A 22,345-nucleotide genomic window follows, 5' to 3' on the forward strand; every position below is an offset into this window, starting at 1 on the left:
AATATCATTAACAATTAAGGAAATCCACATTTCAATCCCAATGAAGTATCACTCCACACATATCAAAATGGTATAAATAAAAAATAGTGACAATGGCAAATGGTAAGGATGAGGAAAAACTGGATCACTCATATATCACTAAAAGGATGCAAAATGGTATAGTTACTGTAAAAAAAAGTAGTTTGCACTTTCTTAAAACTAAATATGCAATTAACATATGATCTATCCTTCTGGGTATTTATCCCAGATTATGGAGACTTATGTCCACACAAAAACCTATATGTGAATTTACAGCAGCTTTCTTCATAATACCCCAAACTAGAAACAACCCAGATGTCCTTCACTGGGTACTTAAACAAACTATGGTATGTCCACATCATGAAATATTACTCAACATTAACAAGGAACAAATCACTGATACATGCAACAACCCATACAAATTTCCAGAGAATTACACTGAGTTTAAAGGAAAAAAAAACTGTCCTGGGGTGCCCAGGTGGCTCAGTAAATTGAGAATCTGGCTCAGATTGTGATCTCCTAGGTCCTGAGATTGAGCACCACATAGGGCTCCAGGCTCAGTGGGGAGTCTGCTTAAGGATTCTCTCTCTCTCTCTCTCTCTCTCTCTCTGCCCCTTCCCCCCATTCATGTGCTCTCTCTCTTTCTAAAGAGAATAAATAAATCTTTTAAAAGTAAATAATAAATAAAAATAAAAAAGCCAGTCCCCAGGAGTGCCTGGGTGCCTCAGTGAGTTAAGTATCTGCCTTTGGCTAAGGTCATGATCCTGGGATCCTGGGATCAAGCCTTCCATTTGTCTCTCTGCTCAGCCTAGAGTCTGCTTGTCCCTCTCCCTCTTCCTTCCCATTGCTCATGCTCTCTCTCTCTCTCATATAAATAAATAAAATCTTTAAAAAAAAAAAGCCAGTCCCAAAATATGTACCTCATGACTCCAATTTTATGATGATCTTGACATGACAAAATTATAGAAATGGAGAACAGATTAGTGGTGCCAGGGAGTTAAGGATGGGGTAAAGGCAGAACCAAAGTGGGTGTGACTATAAAAAGGCAACATAAGATAACCTTGTGGTGAATGAAATATCTATGTCTTGACTGTTTCAATATCAGTATCCTGACTATGATGTTGAATGGCTTCCAAGAAATTACCGTTGAGGGAAACCAAATAAATACAATATGTCTTTATATTTTATATGTATGTGTATTTTTGCCAGGAAAAAAGTTTTTTAAATATATCAATATTTTAATACTGACTGGTTATCAATTTATTTTGTCTTTTGGTGGGAATGGGGTGATTTTTTTAAGACTTTGTTTTTAAGTAGGCTCCACGCCCAGCACAAAGCCCAATGTGGGGCTTGAACTCACAACCCTGAGATTAAGACCTAAACTGAGATCAACAGTTGGCCACTTAACCAACTGAGTCACCCAGGCACTCTAAGATTTTGAATTTTTAGAGTAGTTTTAAGTTCACAGCAAAATTGAAAGGAAAAATACAGTTTTCCCATATACCTCTTGCCCTCATGAATGTACAACTTCACTATTATCAACATTCCCCCACCAGTATGGTATATTTGTTATGATTGATGAGCCTGCTTGGGTGCACCATCACCACCCAAAGTCCACAGTGTACATTATTGTTCACTCTTGGTGTGGTACAGTCTATGGATTTGGATAAATGTATAATGACATATATTTATCATGATGATATCACAGAGTATTTTCACCGCCTTAAAAAATCCTCTGTGCTACTCTGTATCATTTTTACAACTGCATGTGAATCTATAATTACTGTCAAATAGAAAGTTTAATCAAAAATAAGAGATGGGTCACCTGGGTGGCTCAGTCAGTTAAGCATCCAACTCTTGATTTTGGCTCAGGTCATGCTCTCAGGATTGTGATATGAGTCCCCACATTGGGCTCCAAGCTCAGCTCAGAGTCTGCATGAGATTCTCTCTCTCCTTCTCCCTCTGCCCCTCCCCACCACTCTCTAAAAAAAAATAAATAAATAAAATAAAAAAATAATAGAAAGCTCATACACTGTCCAGTATTTCTTTTAAAGATTTTATTGGTTTATTAGAGAGAGAGTGAGCATGAGCAGGGGTAAGGGCAAAGGGAGAAGCAGACTCTCCACTGAGCAGGGAGCCTGATGTGGGGTTCAATCCCAGGACCCCAGGATCATGACATGAGTTGAAGGCAGATGCTCAACCACTGAGCCACCCAGGTGCCCCATACACACTTCCGGTATTTGAGAACCAGACCTGAAGTTTCCAGGATTGGGATGAGGTCTAAAGTCAAAGGGGAAAGTAACCATTGTGAAGGCATCACTGCTGCCACTGCAGGGCCAGAGCCCTGAGCTTGTACTTCAGACACCACTTATGCCAAACCCTCAATGCTGCTAATTGTGACACTACTGCTTCTGGGCACTGAAATGTCCATCCCCCTCGCAGAACAGACCTTGCACAGACCTGTTTCTTTACATCACCAGCTCCCAAGTCAAAGATGATGCAGGTGCACAGATTGGTAGAACCAGTCACATGCCTGAAAGGGAGCTGAGAATGACATATTTTGGCTTCGAAAATGGCAGTCTTGCCACTAACCAAGACTCACAAGAGGGGAACTCCCTAGACATAAAGACGGGGTTCAGATGCTGTGTGGCCTTGAACAATGGCTGATGTCAACCCTATCTGCCCTTTCTCTCTCTCTTCCCTCTCCCAATCCCTACACTTCCTACATTTCCTTTACCCAACTCAACTCTCCTGTGCTTCAGAACACAGGTTAGAAGCCAGGTCCTAAAGAAAGGCTTCCCTGACTCATCCTCCCACCAGCCTGAGTTCAGTTCATTTCTAGAGTTGTTTCCAAATGCTGGCTTCATGTCATGTTAGCCCCACAAGACTGTGGATCTTGAGGACAGAAATTTCATCAGACCCTGCCCAGGACCGGAGCTTAGATCAAGGGGAAGGAAGGGAGGGGAGGTCACCTTTCCCAGAAAGCGATCAACAAACCCCACTGAGCAGTCTACCAGAAGCAAGAATAAGACAAGGCAAATGGACAGCTTTGAACCACCTGGGACATGGCAAACATGGTTGGGGCCCATGGTCAGAAACTGACATCACCGTGGGGGGCTAAGGGGTTGGGGGGCTGGGAGGGGGCTTCCCCCCAGACAGAAAAACCTGTAATCACTGTAAATATGCTAGAGCTGTCAAAACCCCATACCTTCTACATAAATTATGAAACATGTCACATTTCTATTTGCTATACATCAATGTAAAAAAATCTGTATTTTCCCAAAGATAGAAATTGAAATGTATCGCAAGGGTGCCTACCTATTCTTTCCTTGCCACCCTCCACCATCCTTCCATCAAAAACAAAACAAAAACCCTTCTCATTCTACATCGAAGCTCAGGTCCAGTTCAAGCAAAACCGAGGTGAAGTCAGCCTAGTGAGAGGGAGGGTGCCGAAGGGGGTACTTCTCCAGAAGTTGCAGCAGTGGGGCAGTTTCAGGGCTGAGTCATCAAAAAAACTCTTAAAATGGTCCTAGAAGTGAGGCCGAGGGACCAGCAAGCCCCACAGGCTAGGAGAAGACAGACCCAGAAGAGGCTCAAAGGTCTGTGGCCTGAGCACAGCAAGGACCCTCGGTGGGTTAGGTTCTCGGGGTTCCAACCCCCTCAGACAGTTGGCAGAAGGCTATAGCTCTCATGTCTGTCTTTCTACCTTGTTCTGGTCCCAAGACAGGAGCAAATGGCCAGGCTCAGAGTCAGTTCCCTGCTTGCTCTGCTACCCAACTGGCCCCGAGGGTGGGAAGGGTGTGAGTACCACTGCTGAATGGCAGCCAGGGCCCACCACTCTGAATTTCCCTACTGATGGGAGAGACCAGACTCCAGGTGGATCTGTTCTCACCTGGATTTTGAAGCCCACATCCCACTTAAATTCCCTTTGATGGTCATTTGAATAACAATGCATTCTATTAAGCCAGGCTAATGGGAAAGTAATCTTTCTCTTCCAGAGCTATTGCTCTATGAAGTGCTTACCAAATAGGGTTTTTAAATAGCAAGAGAAGTTTGGGAATTAATGTGTTTAAACCTAGCTGGAAATAGTCCTCTTCAATCCCAAGGCAGAAACTGGAATTTGAAATCCCAAAGAGCTCCAGCCTCCATGGGCTGAGAAGCCAGAAGTCACCATGGTGTGGCTCAGCAGTTAGGGTCCAGCAAGGCCACCCGATCATGGCCCTGCCCCACAGCTCTTCCTTCCTGGGCCCAAGAGCTCTCCCTTCAGCTCCCTGAAGTCCCTGATGGGCTCCATCACCGCTGATCAGGTCAAAGAGAAAAACCGACTTGTGACACCCCTGTTTATAAGGACATGGCCTTAGAAGCAGCCAAGTAGATGTAAAACCACCCTCTTCCTCCTCATGGACCGGTGGCCACTGTGGCTATTGGCATCATGTTTTTATCTCCAAGACATGTCCAGGCCTTTGGATTCAGGGCTAGAGACTCCAGTTGGCCATCTGGAAGCAGAAGCTGCTCCTAACCCCTGAGGCTGGCAGCCTGGGCCACACCAGGACAACATCTTTGCACCTGCCAAGTCTTCCAGCCAGCCAAGAAGGGCTCCAGCCAGAGGGAGGGTGTCTGACTCAGTTTCCCCACACCCAGCTTCCTTGCAGGACCCCAGACTTCCACAGCCGCTTGCCTGTTACAGACATGTGGGAGATGCTGACCAGTACGTCTATGGCCGACCGTTCAGAAATGCCAGAGCTGCAGCAGGACTGTTTCCAGCCTGGCTCTTTCCTCTCCATCTGCAGCATTTTTCTGTCCCTCTCAGAATTTCAATCCTCTCTCCATCCACCCCCCAACCACCCTAACCTCTGCAGACTGGAGCTAGGCCTCAGGAAGCCCTGAGCATCCGGCTGAGCCAGGCCTGCCTCAGCTTCAAGGGAGAGCTTCACACTGGGTGTGTTGGAATGAGAACAGCAGTGTCCATGTCCTCGGGGAGAGTAGAGATTTATCAGGCAGAAAAATGATTGAATTCTTTTGTGCGTGCCTTTTAAAACTGGACAAAATCACCTCCAAATTATGATGGCTTTCAGGAGCTGGAGGGAAGGGAAAATTGAATATGTGCTGTTCCAAGCTCTGAGGTATTGATTGGGGACTAATGGAAGGAAATAGATAATTGGCTAATTGATCGGACAATTTATATACTCAAACCACCACCAGGTTGCGGGTGCCCCCGGCTGGATACGGCCTGTTCCCTCATTAGATCTGTCAAGATGCAGAAGGCTGGAGACCTCAGTGTGTGTGCCATGTGGTACTGGGGTCCCCAAGACCACCGTCGAGTTTGATGATTCTCTAGACGGATTTAACAAAACTCAGAAGAGCTGTTGTACTCTGGTTCCAGTTTGATGGAGCAAAAGGAGGCAGATTCGAACCAGCAAAGAAAAACAGGACATAGGGCAGAGTCCAGGCAGGAGCTTTCCATTGTTTCCTTCCCGTGAAGTCATAGACATTTATGCACCCAGCAAAGACGTGTGACAGCAGGGACGAGAGCCTGCCGGGGAAGCTCACACGAGACTCGGTGTCCAGTGTCTTTACTGGGGGGCCCTGTAGGCATAAAGCACCCACATGACTGACCTTGGCTCTTCAGTCTGAGCCCTGCTCCCCTCGGAAGTCAAACTACTGAGATTGTGGCCCAGGCTCCCAGGCAAACACGTCTGTGCCCTGTCTAGGGCATTCCCCAGGAGTCGCCTTGTTGGCTGTGCTCTCCAGCCTGGCCCTGGGCCCCAGGCCTGCAAAGACACTGATCAAGCAGGATATTCCAGTGGCTTAGAAATTACCTGTCTGGTAAATGGCAAGTCCTGAGATGGGGATGCATAGGTTTTGGACAACATGAGCCTCCTGAGTTAATCCTTTTCTGCTCAAGGGCCATGACAGCTGCATCTACTGCAAGGCTGGGGTAGAGGAGGAGATTCGTGATGATGATGATGATTATTCCCTGTCTCATCTTTATTATAAATCTTCTATCAATCCTGCCCTGCTCTACAGAACCATTCTGCTGGCCACACCGAATCATTTCTGCAAAGTTGCCAGCCCTTGGGGCTATAATTATTTTTTAAACACGAACTTTATTTCAAAATAGTTTAGATTTAACAAAAAATTGCTGAGACAGTTCCCAAATGCCCCTTCCCCCAGGTTCCCTACCATTTACCTCTTATTTTAGAATGGTACATGCATGATAATTAAGGAAGCACTATTAACATGTCATTATTAACCAAAGTTCATACTTTTATTCAGATTTCCTTAGTCTTTACCTCACATTTTTTTCTGTCCCAGGATCACATTACATCTGACTCATCACGTATCCTTAGGCTCTTGGCCATAACGGTTTTTCAGACTTTTCTTGTTTTTGATGACCTTGATGGTTTTAAAGAATACCAGTCAATAGTAGATTTTATTTATTTATTCATGAGAGACACAGAGAGAGAGAGAGAGAGTCAGAGACACAGGCAGAGGGAGAAGCAGGCTCCCCATGGGGAGCCTGATGTAGGACTCGATCCCAGAACTCTGGAATCACGACCTGAGCCAAAGGCAGACAGACGCTCAACTGCTGAGCCACCCAGGTGCCCCTATTTGCATTTCTGCATGACTCGGCTCTCCCATTTATTTTTAGTTTGTTTATTTATATCAGTATAGGCTCATAGATATTTATTTTATGTTTGTGTTATAATCCCATACTCTTTTATTTATTTTGTCACTCAAATTCTTCCAGCTTTGGACTTTGGGAACTCTTTTAGTTACTCTCTGTGTCCATTTGACATACCTCATTGTTAGGGGGTTTGTGTTTGTTTGTAGCATTTCTTTCCTTTCTGATAGAATAAGATGCTCCAGGTTCATCTTATATATTTCATGCCCCCATCGAATCAGCCAATTCTCCAAGAGGTTATAATTGTTTTTTAAAGATTTTATTTATTTATTCATGAGAGACACAGAGAGAGACGCAGAGACACAGGCAGAGGGAGAAGCAGGCTCCATGCAGGGATCCCGATGTGGGACTCGATCCTGGGACTCCAGGACCATGCCCTGAGCCGAAGGCGGACACTAAACCGCTGAGCCATCCAGGGATCCCCAAGAGGTTATCATTTTTAATGCTGCACCTGACATCCTGAAATTGCAGGATGTCCTATAAAAAGATGCCTTAAGACCACATAATCCATCCCCTCATGTTATGGATGAGAGCCTGAGGCTGAAAGGGAGTGGGTGAGGTAGACATTGGCCACCATCATGCATCTCCAAGTGGCTTGGTCTCCCACCATTCCACAGTAACGTCCTTCCCTCATTTTTATTTGCAGAAGTAAAACAAGAAAAGATAGGGTTGCACTCCAAGATAGCTCCTGGAAATTGCTTTCTGGAATAAAATTTTATTAGAACTTGCTTTCACATTATTTTCCCTGTCTCCAAAAAAGTCGAGGACTGAAATAAAACTTCTGGTTAGTAAAGACATCTAGCTGACGCTGCTTCTGCTTAATGAAAGTCCTGCTGGATACGCTCAAAGCGAGAGCCCTCTTATTAGCCAATTTAATACTGTGCCTTCTTCTATAGAGGCATTTGGTTACATTTTCTTTTTATAAAGCCATTAAGTGTTTGATGATAATCGTTCCCATGGATACAGTAAATTTCATTTTCTTGGGAAAACACAGGTTCTTGCATTTAATTCTATATTTACTGCATAACTTATTTTAATGTTAAGGGATTGGGGGGCAAACAACACACAGGATTCTAGAAGGAAGTAATCCCATGGTCAGGACAGCATGAGACAATGGAAGACACTGACCTAGATTCCAGGACACGAAGAATATTAAAGGACTAACGGTCTTCCAACCTGGGCCACTTACCTGTTTCAGCAGGGAGCCAGCCAAGGATCCTCTATGGGTCGTTCCAGAAAAACAAGACCCCAGGTAATATGGCCAATATCATTGTGAGTCGTTTATTAAGAAGTCTCAGCTCTTTGGGGGATGAGCATGAAAAGGTTTCATTTTCCCAGAAACTGTGCTCTGGAGATTCTCCTTATCTGTGAGATTCCTATAATGGCGGTGTGATTCTATAAGGTACTGAACTTATTGAAAGAGCTTCATTTTGGTGTTTAAGACTTGGTCTTGTTCATTTTACGATTGTAATTTCATATTCTATTCCAAAGCCTGAAAGAGCTGCTCCCCTCGCCCCTCCTCCTTCCCAACACAGTCTCTAGCAACTGTGTGTCTTCTCTCTTTTCCTTTCTCTCTCCCTCTCTCTCCCTCCTTCCTCCTTCCCCTCCTCTTCATCTCTCCCCTCCCCTGCTCTCTTGCTCTTTTTCTTCTTCTCTCCCTCCTTCCTCCTTTCCTCCCCTCCTCTTCTCCTTTCTCTCTCCCTCCCTCTCTCTCTGCCTCTGCCTGCCCCACAGAATCACTCCATGATCCCCTCTCCTCATCCACACTTCCAGCGGTGGTGCTATCTATGCTCAGAGGATGATTACCACCAGAACCTTCCACAAAGTCCCTTCTCCCCAGCATAAACTCTGGCCCTTTGGGTGGTGGGAACACAGGTAGCCGCCCACCTCCACCTTGTAGTCACCATTTCCTTCTCTCACTCCAGCCCCTTTGTCTCTGCCCCGGCAACAAACAGCTTTCAGACCAGACACCACAGTGGAGCCAGTGTGGGAGAATCAGGTGCCCCCAGTCATGAAACAGGTTCCCCACATGAAACTCCCATCCTTTCGCAGAAAAGGAAGGGCAGGGACGTAGCCCTCCCTCCATCAGCCTCCTTGACCTTGCCTGGGATGATGGAGTGACTCCACTCTCCGTGGCACAGGGACCTGGCACATCACTCTGGGCAGGAAGAGCTCTGCATCATTCTCTCCCCACCCTGGGTCTGGGGCCATCTCCTTAGACATTGAGGACATATGGGGACAAAGGTCAGCGCAGTGGTTCTCAAAGTGTGGCCCCAGGACTCACAGCATCAGCATCACCAGGGAATCTGATGGAAATGCCAATTTTCAGGTCCCACCCCAGAGCTCCAGAGTCAGAAATCCCAGGGGTGGGGCCAGCGACCTGTGGTTTCACAAGCCTTCAGGTGATTCTAACCAACCATGCTAAGCATAAGAACCATTGCTTCCAGATGCCAAGGATCTTCACCCTTTTTTTCTTTTTTCTGTCTTTTTTTTTTTTTCAGCCATGCCTCTGCATTTAAGTTCTTTAATCTCAGTTTCTAAGGACTTGAAGTGATTTTAAGTTCCCACAGCTACTTAGCAGCAGTGTTTAGAAAGGTGGTGTCTACACTGGCAGTTAGTGATCTCTAGCGTCTCTAGTGGAGCTACAGCCAACAGGGCAAGGGTGCATCAGCTCTGAGCCATCTTCAGGGGCTTCCTAAAAGCCACCTCATTAAGATAAAAGATGTGGTTGCAAAGGGCTTGCTGTGCAAACAAAAGAGTCTCCCTTTAATCACTCCAGAGAGGTTTCAGGAGTGGACAGAGACCAACTATTATAATGGAAGACGCTCTCATTGTTCTTATCAGTTAGGAAATTACAAGAGTTTTAGGAGCCATGGCCAGGACCCAGGGACAAAGACCAAAATAATGTATTCCTTTTTATACACAGTATCACAACACAGGGTGGGCGTTCAGCCGCTGAGGGCCAACAGAAGCCCCCTGCCGCGGCTCCAGCGCCTCCAGCAGGGACCACCCCAACAACAGCACCTGAGAGCGCCTCCCTGAGGACGGGCGGGGGCTCAACCCCTGTGGAGGCGAAGCCAGGTGTCCAGGATGCTGTTTTCAGGGTGAGAAAAAGAAACCTTGGTGTGACATGGAAATTAGGTCACATTGAACCTTAACACTGAGTGGGCTTTACAGTCACATTAAAGGAAAGCAAGAGACTGCCCAGAGTTTAAGTGACTTGTTCAGGGTCACCTGGCCAGAGGTTTGCTTATGAGGATCCTGGGGTTCTTGGGGTTTCGAGAACCATCTCCAGCAAACCGTGAAGGCCTTTTAAGAGAAACAACACAAAACCTGTGTCTAAACTGTTTCCCCGTACATGAACCGTCCAGGTGAACACAGCAGGTACACAAATCTTGGGGGGTTACAAGGCAGCTGCCAGCAGAGAAGCCGCTTCTGAAGACTTGTGTTGCGCGGAGCAGCCTGGCCGGCCCTGCCCTTCCCGACGCTGGGCGGGCTCGCTGCTCCGGGGCTGCGGTAAGAGGACCACAGCGGGGGCAAGGGGGAGCTTAAACAACACGAATGAATTTTCTCACAGTTCAGGAGGCTGGGAGTCCCAGGTCAGGGTGTGGGCAGGGTTGGTCCCCACACCCCCAGGCCTCTCTCCTCGCCTTGCCGATGGCTGCGCCCCACTGTGTCCTCACATGGTCCTCCTCTACATGTACCCCCCACTCCACTGGGTCTCCTCCTCTTACAGGGACAGCAGTCCCATCAGATCAACCCTTCCTTACGACCTCATTGAACTTTAATTACATCTTTGAAGTCTATATATGCAAATACACTTCCGTTGGGGAGTGGGGCTTCAATCTGTGAATTTGGGGAAGGATGTAATCCAGTCCATAGACAATAAAGACAAGTTCAACCCCCTCTGGCCAACCCCACCCCACCCTGTAGGCCCACTCACCGTCCCTTTATCCTGGTGCCTCCCTCCGCCACTCTGTGAGACGCCCCCATCCTTTTCCTCCACGGCACTTAGCATACTTATAATCACATCTTTATGTGTATGAGGCTTCATTCATGGTCTACTCCTTGCGTTGGATGACAGACCTCAAGGACCCTGTCTGCCTTGTTTCCTTGTGTTTCTGGCACCTGGCAAAGTGCCTTGCACACAGTAGGCACTCAAATACTTTTGGAATTAATGAATTAATCAGTGCTTATATGATAAAAAAAAAAAAAGTCATAGAGAGCCTGTCTTGGCAACACTTGGGTTAGGTCAAACTAAAAAGCATGAGGAATTTTTTTTTTAATCAACAAGCATCATTTTCCAATAGCTTAGCAGGTCCAGCATCCAGCCGGCCCCAGCTCCTGTCTGACAAATGCCTGAGTGATGTATAGTTCGAGAGAGAGGACAGTGAGTGTGAGATCAATGATTCCATAATTTGATGTTGCAGACAGAACATCAAAGGACAGTCTCCGTTGGGGCCAGGGAGGCAGTGAGAGTCACAGAGTTACAGAAAGCCAAGACGGGGATACGGCTGACGGGAGGTCTGAGTATGATGTTGGGGCCATGCCTCCTCCCCGATGCGCAGCCCTGCTATGTCCACCTGGATGCCCAACTCCTAGGTGGGATCGGGCGTGTTCAGCTGTCCACACACCTGGACAGACAGATAGCAGCTGACAAGCCTTCTCTGGTTTGCTCTTGGGTTTTGTTCTTTTGCTATGACCCCACTGAATGCCTCTCTTGAATATAATTCAGGGTAATCTCTGTCATGGACATTTTGGCCAATCCTAACCTCAGCACACCCCCAGTATAGTTTTACTGTACAGAGCAGTACTTTCCAGCGTCTAGCACAAGCAATCCTCCTATACTCTACTCAGTGTGGTTGGAGAACCAGCACCATCAGCCTCCCCTGCAGCTTGGTTAGAAGTGCAGGATCCCAGGCCCCGCCCCAGAGTGACAGAATCAGAATCTCTATTTTTGACAATATCTGCAGGAGACTCATAGGCAGATTAAAGTTTGAGAAGCATTTAACAGAGAGCAGATGGGTGGCTCAGCGGCTTAGCGCCACCTTCAGCCCAGGGCATGATCCTGGAGACTTGGGATCCAGTCCCAGGTCGGGCTCCCTGCAGGGAGCCTGCTTCTCCCTCTGCCTGTGTCTCTGCCTCTCTCTCTCTCTCTGTGCTTCTCATTAATAAATAAATAAATTCTTTAGGGAAAAAAAAAGAAAAAAGAGAGAGAGAAGCACTTAACCAGAGTTCCCCAAACGTAGTTTCTTCTGATGACAGCGTCACAGAATGAGAGTGTCATGGGATCCCATCACTGCCCTTCAGGGGAGGCCTAGGACACCGGATTTTACGTACCACACCTAATATAATGATATAATATGACCAGAAATTATATATCCAGGGTCTCTCAAGTTTCTCTAAACATTAAAGAATCCTGGGGAGCTATTTCACCAAAAAATAGTAAGTTTAGATATCATTTAAATCTCCCATTTTGGAGTCGAAGTAACAGTTTGACTCCTGATCAGATAAAATGTGTCCATGCCTGGGAGCGCCTGGGTGGCTCAGTTGGTTAAAGTGTCTGCCTTCAGCTCAAGTCATGATCTCGGGTCCTGGGATGGAGCCCCATGTCAGGCTCTTTGCTCAAGGGGGAACCTGCTTCTCCCTCTCCCTCTACCTGCTGCTCCCCTGTTTGTGCTCTCTCGCGCGCTTGCTCTCTCCCTCTCTTCTATCTCTGTCAAATAAATAAGTTTTTTTTAAATGTGTCTGTGCCTGAATTAGGAAACCGTGGTCACTGTCAACACAGGGTCCAAGTGTAAACCCCAAGGAGGCTCCAATGACAGAGGAAGCACGGAGGCATCCCTTAGGGACACACAAGGTCATGTGGGCTTGTGCCGCATTGTTTGAGTCCTTTGTCAAGTTTGCCAAATCAATACTCATCTTCCAAGATCACAAGATTACATGAAAACAAAGCTGAGGTTGTGGCACAGTGTTGACTGGGCAGTAGTCACTGGGCTATTTCTCAGAAACACCTTTCCATGTCTTTATCCCATTGAGATCGTCAGGAAGCCCCTCGGAGCGAGCTGGTGAGCACCAGTGACAGTGGTCGAGGGGAGCTTGAAGGAGTGTGGGCAGATGTCCCCAGAGAACATCTGAGGAAACTGTGAGTGAGACCCTGCCGATCCCGTTGGCCCAGTGCCTGGGGTGAGGCCTGGAGCCGGCCCCTCAGGGGATGGTCTAGGTCAAGGTCCCCCAGCAGACTGCAGGCCTCCACCACTTCCTGTGTGAACTCGGGAAAGTTCCTGCCAGGCTCTAGGCCTGAGTTTCCTCCTCTATAAAGTAGCACAAGCATCAGAGAGTTGTCAGAGAATTTCATTCATTCATTTGCTCATTCATTCATGAAGACAATGCCATGTGCGTAGAAGATATCATTTAGTTTTTATCATTATTACTTTTTCACTAAGAACTTTATTTACTAGACTCTAAGCCCTGAGGGTAGCAGCTCATTTGCCTCCGTCCCTGTGGCCCGAGGGGCTGGCTGGGATCAGGGTGGGGGCTGCACTTGACGGGGGCTTGAGGACTGAAGGAAACCACGTTCTCCTCCAACCAGGGCCACGTGCCCACGGGTGACTCTGGTGACTGTCCCCATGGTTAATTTCTAAACACCAGCCAAAGGAGGCCCCGTGGACACCACCATGAAGAATATCGTGTAACCAGCGAGGCAGAGAACTTTGCAGAAAGGCTTGGAAATCATGAGTCCAAAGAGGAGCTAAGGACAGAAGGGGCGGGGGTGGACACAGACGGAGGGGTCCGTGTGCAGAGCCCCCACTCCGTGCAGGAGAAAGGGGAGAGAGCAGCCGGGGGGCCTGCACCCCAGCCCGCCGCCTGGGCCCGAGCTGCACGCAGGCACACAGACGGGTGGCCCCGTGCGGGGACCCGCAACCCCAGATCAGACCCCAGGCCCCAGACAGCGTTAGCGGAGTCGTGAAGTCGGTGGGGTGACTGGTGCCAAGAGTCCCTCGACAAGGCTGTGGCCTCGGGGGCCTGTGAGGCTCCACAGAAGAGGAAGAGCCACTTGGCGGCGGCAGCCCCAAAGACGGTGTTGCCCTGGGGTGGCCGCCGCCTGCCCTTCAGTCCTCTGCCCCCCTGAGATGCTTGTGTGGACCCAGGAGGGAGGTGCTTGAGGTCAGAGGGACCCAGTGACTTCCCCAAGTATGCGATGTCACAGAAGGCCAGGCTGAGGCCCCAGAATCCCTGATCTCCTCTTGCCGGGTGAATATGCTCAAGCAAGAAGCATCCAGGGGCGGGCACCCCCCGCCAGTCCGCCCCATCCTGTCCCCCCACTGCTCTGGGTCTGTTCCTGCCTCTCCGGCCTCCCACCCCCATCTTTCTGCCTCCCCTCTGTCAGAACTCGGGGTGCTTCACAGCGAGCCCCCCAAATGCAGAGCAGGTGTTCCCAGGTGTGAGAGCAGCAGGGTGAGGCCCCTGTCGCTCCCTGAGGCTGGGGGCATCAGAAGGGCAGGGGGCCCCTGGGGACGGTGCGTTGAGGAGACCCCTTCTGAGCCTCCACTCCTGATTTTCTCTGAAGTGGGTGCCTGCCTTTCCCCCAGGCCGCAGAGGAGCCCACCTGTAGCAGAGCTCAGACAGCCGGGAAGGAGGGCACCATCAGTGCTTCTGTTAATTTCTTTTCTTTCTTCCTTTTTTTTTTTTTTTTTTTAATTCTGAGAAAGTACATAACATAGAATTTGCCATTTGTGGCATTTGGTGCAGTCACGGTTTTGTGCAGCCACCACCACTAACTACTCCCAGGACATTCCACTTGCTCCAAAGGAAAACCCCGTTCCCATTAAGCAGCCACTCCCCCATCCCCCATCAGCTGCTTCCTGGCTCTGTGGATCCACTCCTTCTGGACAGTTCCCGTGCCTGGACTCCTGGACTCCTACAGCATGTGACATGCATGTCTGGCTTCTCTCATGCAGATAATGTTTTCTAGTTCACCTGTGTCGTAGCACGGATGAGGTCTCCACTCGTGTGTGGCCCAATAGCCCAATATTTTGTGTTTAGACACCGTATTTTATCGACTCATCAGTCCATGCAGATTTCGGTTGTTTCTACCTTTTGCTCTTGTGAATGATGCTACTGTGAGTATCTGTATGCAAGATTTGTTTAGACATCTGTCTCAAGTCTGGGGTATATATGCCCAGGAGAGCAATTGCTGGCTCGTCTGGTAATTCTAGGTTTCAATTTTCGAGGGACCACAGGCTTTCCACAGAGGTTTCTGCTTTTGGGGTTTTTTTTCTTTAAGATTGCATTTATTTATTCATGAGAGACACAGAGAGAGAGGCAGAGATGTAGGCAGAGAGAGAAGCGAAATGTGGAACTCGATCCCAGGACCCCGGGATCATGCCCTGAGCCAAAGGCAGATGCTCAACCGCTAAGCCACCCAGGTGCCCCCCACAGAGTTGTTTTTCAATTATTATTTCTTTCTTAAAACTCACAACAGTGTTCTGCTCCCTGGCAGCAAGGTGCCAGACACCATGCCAGCCCTGTGTGTCATATTCCTATGGGAACCTCTAAGGCAGGTATGATCATCCTCATTATGTGGATGGAGGGAGACAGGCACAGAGTCACACAGCTGGTGGTGGCAGCCCCAAGATTTATACTCCGAGTTTTCTGCTTAGAGAACTCAGTCCTGCCTGCTTGTCACCCATCATTGCACTTATCCTTCTCAATGTCTACATGACCTTCTAGAGGGACTGAGTGGAGGGAGACGGGGAAGAGTTGTGGGCAGCTGCTGTGATTGGGAAGACCCAGGTGAGGGGTGGATGGCCCAACTGACATGGTGGTTTCTCTGTGATGACCAAAATACATTTTTAAAGGCAAAGTGCAGATTTCCATCGACACATGAATGGATAAAGAAGATGTGGTGCACATACACAATGGAATATTACCCACACATCAAAAAGAATGCACTCTTGCCATTTGCAATGATGTGGATAGAACTAGGGGTATTATGCTAAGTGAAAAAAATCAGAGAAAAACAGATACCATATGATCTCACTCCTATGTGGAATTTAAGAAACAAAACAGATGAACATAGGGAAAGGGAGGGAAAAATAAAATAAGATGAAATCAGAGAGGGAGACAAACCATAATGGACTCTTGACTCCAGGAAACAAACTGGGGGTTGCTGGAGGGAAAGTGGGTGGGGGGATTGAGTGACTGGGTGATGGGCATTGAGGAGGGCACGTGAGGTAATGGGCACTGGGTGTTATATGCACCTCATGAATCACTAAAGTCTACCCCTGAAACTAATAATACTCTCTATGTTAATTAAATTTATTTTAAATAAAAGTGATTGGTGCAAGCTCTTTTCTCTGATAACAATACAAGAAAACTACAAGCAAATACTACATTAAGTAAAGCCTACCCCAAACAGGTGAAAATTTTTAAGTGTTCGATTCTCACTAAAACACCTCTGGGAAAGAATGAAGGGAGCCGACCCCACGGCTGCTTTGTGAGGGGCCTCGGTGGGCCTGGCAGGGCTGGACAGGGGCATTCTGGAGACCCCAGGGAGCCAACAGGCTGCTGTGTGCGCAGTCTCGAGGACAGAAATACATTTTCATATAAGCTTTCCCAAAAATGTTCAGATGTGTTTCTCCTGTCTTGTCAGAGCCACAGACACGGGACCGCAAGAGCCATCCATTTACCGGGCTGGGCTGTGACACTGGAGGGTTCCTGTCACAAACTCCCACAGCCAGGCCTCAAGCCTGTGGAATGTCCGGGGATGCTGGCATCTGGTGCCTCCTGAATGAAGCCAAACAGATGCAGGAATTTGTCTGTAGAAGAACCGGATGGATGTGTTGAACAACAAAGCCATTTGACTTTAGGAGGTTTGATCGTCTGGCACCCCGAGGTCACAGGTGGGCAGGGAGATCCAAAGTTAGCAGCAGGCTGTCCCCGGGGGCCCTTTGTGCTTGGAATAGGAAGTCTGTTATTCCAAATTATGACACCAGCAGTAATAGCTAACATATATGGAACACATGCCCCATGTCGGGGCACCGGGTTGAGAGCGTCATCCAGATTCCTGACTTCATCCAAACAGCAACCCTGGTTCATCTCTACTATTTTTTTAAGATTTTATTTATTTATTCATGAGAAAGAGAGAGAGAGAGAGGCAGAGGGAGAAGCAGGCTCCATGCAGGGAGCCCAACGTGAGACTCGATCCTGGGTTTCCAAGATCACACCCTGGGCTGAAGTCGGCGCTAAACCACTGAGCCACCCGGGTTGCCCCGTCTCTACTATTATTTTCCCCAATTGGTGGATGGGAAAAGTAAACTGAGGCATAGAAAAAGGTTACAAAGCTCCTCAGTGGTGGAGCAGGTGCCCAGAGCCACACTCTAGGGGAGCCACTGTCCTGAAACCCTGCCAGGAGGGGTGAGGCTCCCTGAACACCCCCCAAACCCTGCCATCGTCTTGTCCATGGAAAGTGCTGTCTGGAAGGAACCCAGCTGGACTCTGAGGGAGCACGAAACAGGAAAGAGCAACTGCCCTGACAGGAGATGCTCGGGCCTGGGCCTGCCCTGGGGCTTGAAGCTGCACCAGAGCCAGGTCACCAGGCCTGGGAGGCTGAGGGGGGCAGGGACGCAGGTAGGACCTGATGACAAAGGCGGGGAACCCACAGAGCCCTTGACCCAGACACCCCAGCAGCGTCTTCCTGCCTGCGGGCCGCAGCTCTGAAACAGCGTGGTGGGGAGCCGGGGAGGGGCTGGACCCCAGATGGCACTTCCCGACTTCCTCCAACGCCCTCAGCCCGCCCCCCTCCTGCTTGGTCCCCTTGGGGGGCCTGAGACCCCGGTCACCACGGCGACTCTCCTCTGAGAAGACCCCACGTGTGGGGTGCTTTGCCGGGTCCTGGGCCTTCTCAGCACCCCCGGATCTACCGTGGCCCTGTCTCGTCCTCATCCCTCAGGCCCCAGATCCGCCCAGGGAAGAGCTGACCAGTCCTTCCCCACACCTAAGGCTCCCAGCAGCAAGCCCTGCCAGCCTGGCCCCCCTACCTCACGGGAGGGAGCTTCTGTGTTCCCAGGGTAATGCAGCCGATCTTCCTACTCCTACCCACCTGTCCCTATGTCTAAAGGGGTTTGTGGGGGCGCCTGGGTGGCTCATTGGTTGAGCATCTGCCTTCGGCTCAGGGTGTGATCCCGGGGCCCTGGGATCAAGTCCCACATAGGACCCCCACAGGGAGCCTGCTTCTCCCTCTGCCTGTGTCTCTGCCTCTCTGTGTCTCTCATGAATAAGTAAATAAAATCTTTTTTAAAAAGTGTTCGTGGAAACAAATGGCACTGGGCCAACTGGATATCCACAAGCAAAAGGGGAAGCTGGATGGCTCCCTCCTGGCGTACACAAAAATACCCTCAAAATGGATGAAAGACTTAATTTTACGAGTGAAAACTATGCAAGTCTTAGAAGAACATAGAAGCAAATCTTCGAAGCCTTGGGTTAGCCAAAGCTGTCTTAGATGTGACACAAAAGGCACAGTGACTAAAGTGCAAATACACAAATTGGACTTCATGAAGATTAAAAACCCCCGTGCTTCAAAAGGCACCGTCCAGGAGGTATAGACGCCTCCAGTGTGGGAGAAAACAATTGCAAATCGACTTACTGATAAGGGACTCGGTCTAGTACGGGTTTTTAAGAACCCTTAACATTCAACAACAAAAATACGATTAACCCGATTTAAAAATGCACAAAAGGTCTGAATAGACACTTCCTCGAGGGAGATACACTAATGGCCAGTAATGATATTACAAGATGCCTGTTAGTCATTACATTAGTCCTTAGAGAAGTGTAAATCAAAACCACAGAGAGTTACTATTTCCCACTCACTGGGATGGTTTTAATAGAAAAAGACAGTAACAAGTGTTGACAAAGCTCTAGTGAAATCAGAAGCTTCAGAAGTTGGGAGAAGGAAGGTTAATGGTGCAGCTGCTCTGGAAAACAGTCTAGTGGTTCCTGGAACGGTGAAGCGTGGCGTTATACTACGACCCAGAAATCCCCCTCCTGGATATATACCTGACGACACTGACAGCAGGCGTTTGCACAAAAGCCTGCATGTAAATGTTCATAGCAGGGTTATTTATATAGTAGCCAAAACAGGGGACCAGCCCAAAGGTCCATCAACTCATGAATGTATAAACAAAAAATACAGTGATCCACACAATGGGATAATATTTGGTCATTTAAAAAACTACACAGTGATGATAATTGCATAATGTGGATGAACCTCAGAAACATCATGTGAAGTGTAAAAAGCCCTTTGCATATGACCACATACTGAATGATCCCATCTACAGGAAATGTCCAGGACAGACAAACCCAACCAGACAGAAAGAAAATCAGTCGCCAGAGGTTGGGGGAGTGAGGAAAGGAGGGTGACTGTTGATGCATGAGGGGTTCCTTCAAGGAGGGATGAAAGTGTTCTGGAGCCAGATGGTGGTGATGGTTGCACAACTCTGTGAATGACCAGCCCCCTCCAGGGGGACCATGTGAATTATGTCACAATAAAAAAAGTGTTAATACACGTAAACACATGTAAAGCCCAGAACACACAATCTTCAGTCCATGCCCCCTCTTCCCGTCGGGGTGTGCCCAGGCCTCTGCTGCCTCAGCAGAAGGAGTCAGAAATTCTCTCTCGGTGGCTGCTGGCTGGCTGCTCAGACCCCCACCTGCTGGCCCTGTGGGGGGTGTGGGCTGAGCTTCTTGTAGGTTCTTCCCCTCCCTGCCCCAAGGGTTTGTGATGTTACAGTGCAGGACAGACCACCTGCATCTCTTTCCTGGCGCCTCCATGAGGTGAGCCACTCGGATGATGCTCCCCTCCCTGCGGCCAGTGAGCGCAAGAGCGAGACCACAAGCCAGCAGGCTGGGCCGCAAGACCCACCACCCAGAACCGAAGTCCACCCCGGCCGTCGCCAGCACTGAGAAGCGCGAGCTTCTCTGTCCCTGTATTTCACCACAGAACCCGTGACTCCCATTTATACCCGCCTTCCGGGTGATACGCATGCACTGGGGATGGCAATTTGGGAACAGAGGAGAGAGGCCAGTCTGCAGGAGAAAGAGGAGCGCTTGGATGTCAGCAAGAGCTGGTTCCAATGCTGGCTTCACCCCTGCCTGTGTGACCTCAGGGCCTTTGATCCCTCCCCGGACAGAACACGGGACTTCCTCGCACTGGGAAAGTCTAGTGCAGTGAGCAAAAACACACAACTACACCACTAAAGGTGCAAAATGACACATGGGACACCCCAGTCCAGGCTGGTGTACAAATGGAGGGAAACAGTGGTGGTTACAAGAAATCCACCTTCATGATTTAAATCTGACACGATGGTAACCAGCCTGAAGCCAGACGGGTGCTCCCTGTTGTCAAATCTGAGACCTGCTTCTCCCTGTTGCTCCCGCCCTCCCCACCCATCTCTGCACTGCAGATGCCGGTGGCTCCTCTGTCTTGATTTCCACCTTCTCTTCCCCTGCTCCCAGGATGTGAGTGCTTCCTCCCTCCCGAAGACCTGTCCTGGACTTTCTTCCTTCTTCCAGATTTTGACGTTTCTCTCCTGAGGGGGCTACTCCCCAGGGCTCTAAAGATACGCACAGACCGAAGACTCTCCAAAAGACATCATTTCCCAAACCCACGTGTGCCCATGCAGGTTTGAGCCATCTCACAATCAACCTGTACTAAGCTGAAAGGTCGACCTTTTCTGCTTTCCATTCCGAGTTTCTCATCCCAGTCTACAGTGTGCCGTCTTGCCAGTCCTTCATCTTCAAGGCCCATTTCCAATTAGTCAGATCTACCCCTGCAGTGTCTCAGGGTCCCACTCTTCACCGAGACCGGCCGTCTTCTTCATATGTCTCCTATGCTGCTCTTCTGTTATCCCTTCCCGCACAAAGATCAGTTCCAAATTCAGTGCCATTAAACAAGAACCATTCTGTTAGGCTCCCAGACTTTGTGGGTCAGGAATTCAGGCAGGGCGTGGAGGCTCATCTCTGCTCCAAGGTCTTCGGCTGGAAGACTCCAAGGCTGGCAGGGACCCAGGGGAGGACTGGAATCTTCTGAGGGCTTGCTCACTCACAGGTCTGGTATTTTGTGTGGGCTGTCGGCCGGGACCACAGGGCCATCAGCAGAACAAGGAGACACGGCACCTCCCCGGTCTGCTCGGGCTTCCCCACAGCATGGTGGCTAGGGGCTAGGCGCCAGCACCCCAAGTAAGCCAGGCAGAAATCGTATGACCTTTTATGACCTCACCTTGGAAGTCATATAGTGTCACTCCTGCCACAGTCAGAAGAGCACCCAGATGCAGGAGGGAACCGGAGACCTCAAGGCTTGATAGGAAGGGTATCAAAGTTAGATTCTAAGGAGAGCACGCAGGATGGAAACAGTGTGGCCGCTGTTCTGGGGAAACACAGTCCGCCCTGATCCTAACCAGAATTCTTGTTTGCAGTCTCTGACAGCAGAGTGAAGCCGGGACCAGAGGGGTCACTTATGCTCCCCAGATATCCACTGGCTAATTCTGACCTTCTCTCAAAGAGAGCTCAGTAGCTTGGCTCTCCACTGCTAGAAAAAAAACCCCAAGATCCTGGCTAATTTGGCCCCAGCCTGTTCAACAAGCTCATCTTTAAGTACTGCTGTGCTGCATTCATATCAGATGACTTGGAGTCCTTGAGTTTGTCCTGAATCATAAATACTTCCTTCCCTTACCCTGGGCTGATTCCCAACTGGGATCGTTGTTTTGAAATCAGTATTGGTCTGAAGGCAAAGTTTACCAAGTGGCTTATCTTAGCTTAGGAAGATGAAAAGGAAAAAGAACCACTTCCCACTGAGTGACAGTTACCCACCCAGGAGAGGCAGACAGCTGGCTGTGATGCAGGCTGCTCCTTGTGCTTGTCATCTTTACCCCAAAATGAGTCCTAGCCAATGCCCCCAATACTGCCCGCTCTGTGGGATCCCCTTGTCTGTGCAATCTTTGAACATCTTTCCTTCTGAGGTGGGAGACCCTGATGCCAACCATAAACCCCCTCCAACCTGAAGATTCATCTGACTATCCTGTCCCAGGGCCGTTAATAGCTGAGTCTGAAACTGGGCCTTGTAATGAAGCACTAGAGGCCAAACAGAATTGTCCTGCATGCAAACACCATGACGGCAAAGATGACTTCAATTAAATAGGAGTTAATTAAGCTTTGATTGTCGAAATCTCTACTGAATCACCAACTCAGAGGGTGAAATGAGCTCTCTATGCGCTCAGCAGCATTGGGTGAAGGATCGGGTGATGGAGGTCAGGGCCTGCAGATAATATTCCCCCAAGAGGCTTTTTTTTTCCTTTGAAAATAGGGTGCAGAAAGTTAGCTAATCTTAACATTCAACTCACAGCCTTCAATCATCCTGAATTCCGAGGCACAGGCGAGCCCCCTTCCGTGCGCCCACACCTCACCCTCCAGTGCGCAGACCAGAAACACCCATTCCGATGGGTCTGATACACCCTTGTGTGTGCGTGCACGTGTGTGTGTGTGTGTGTGTGTGTGTGTGTAGTGCTGCTTTGTGTGTGTTGATGCCCCCGCTACGTCCGTGGTACGGTGCCATGTATCTCTTTCTATTTCTTGTTATGTTTCACT

The sequence above is a fragment of the Vulpes vulpes genome, chromosome 3 (assembly GCF_048418805.1).
Source record: "Vulpes vulpes isolate BD-2025 chromosome 3, VulVul3, whole genome shotgun sequence".
Lineage (NCBI taxonomy): Eukaryota > Metazoa > Chordata > Mammalia > Carnivora > Canidae > Vulpes > Vulpes vulpes.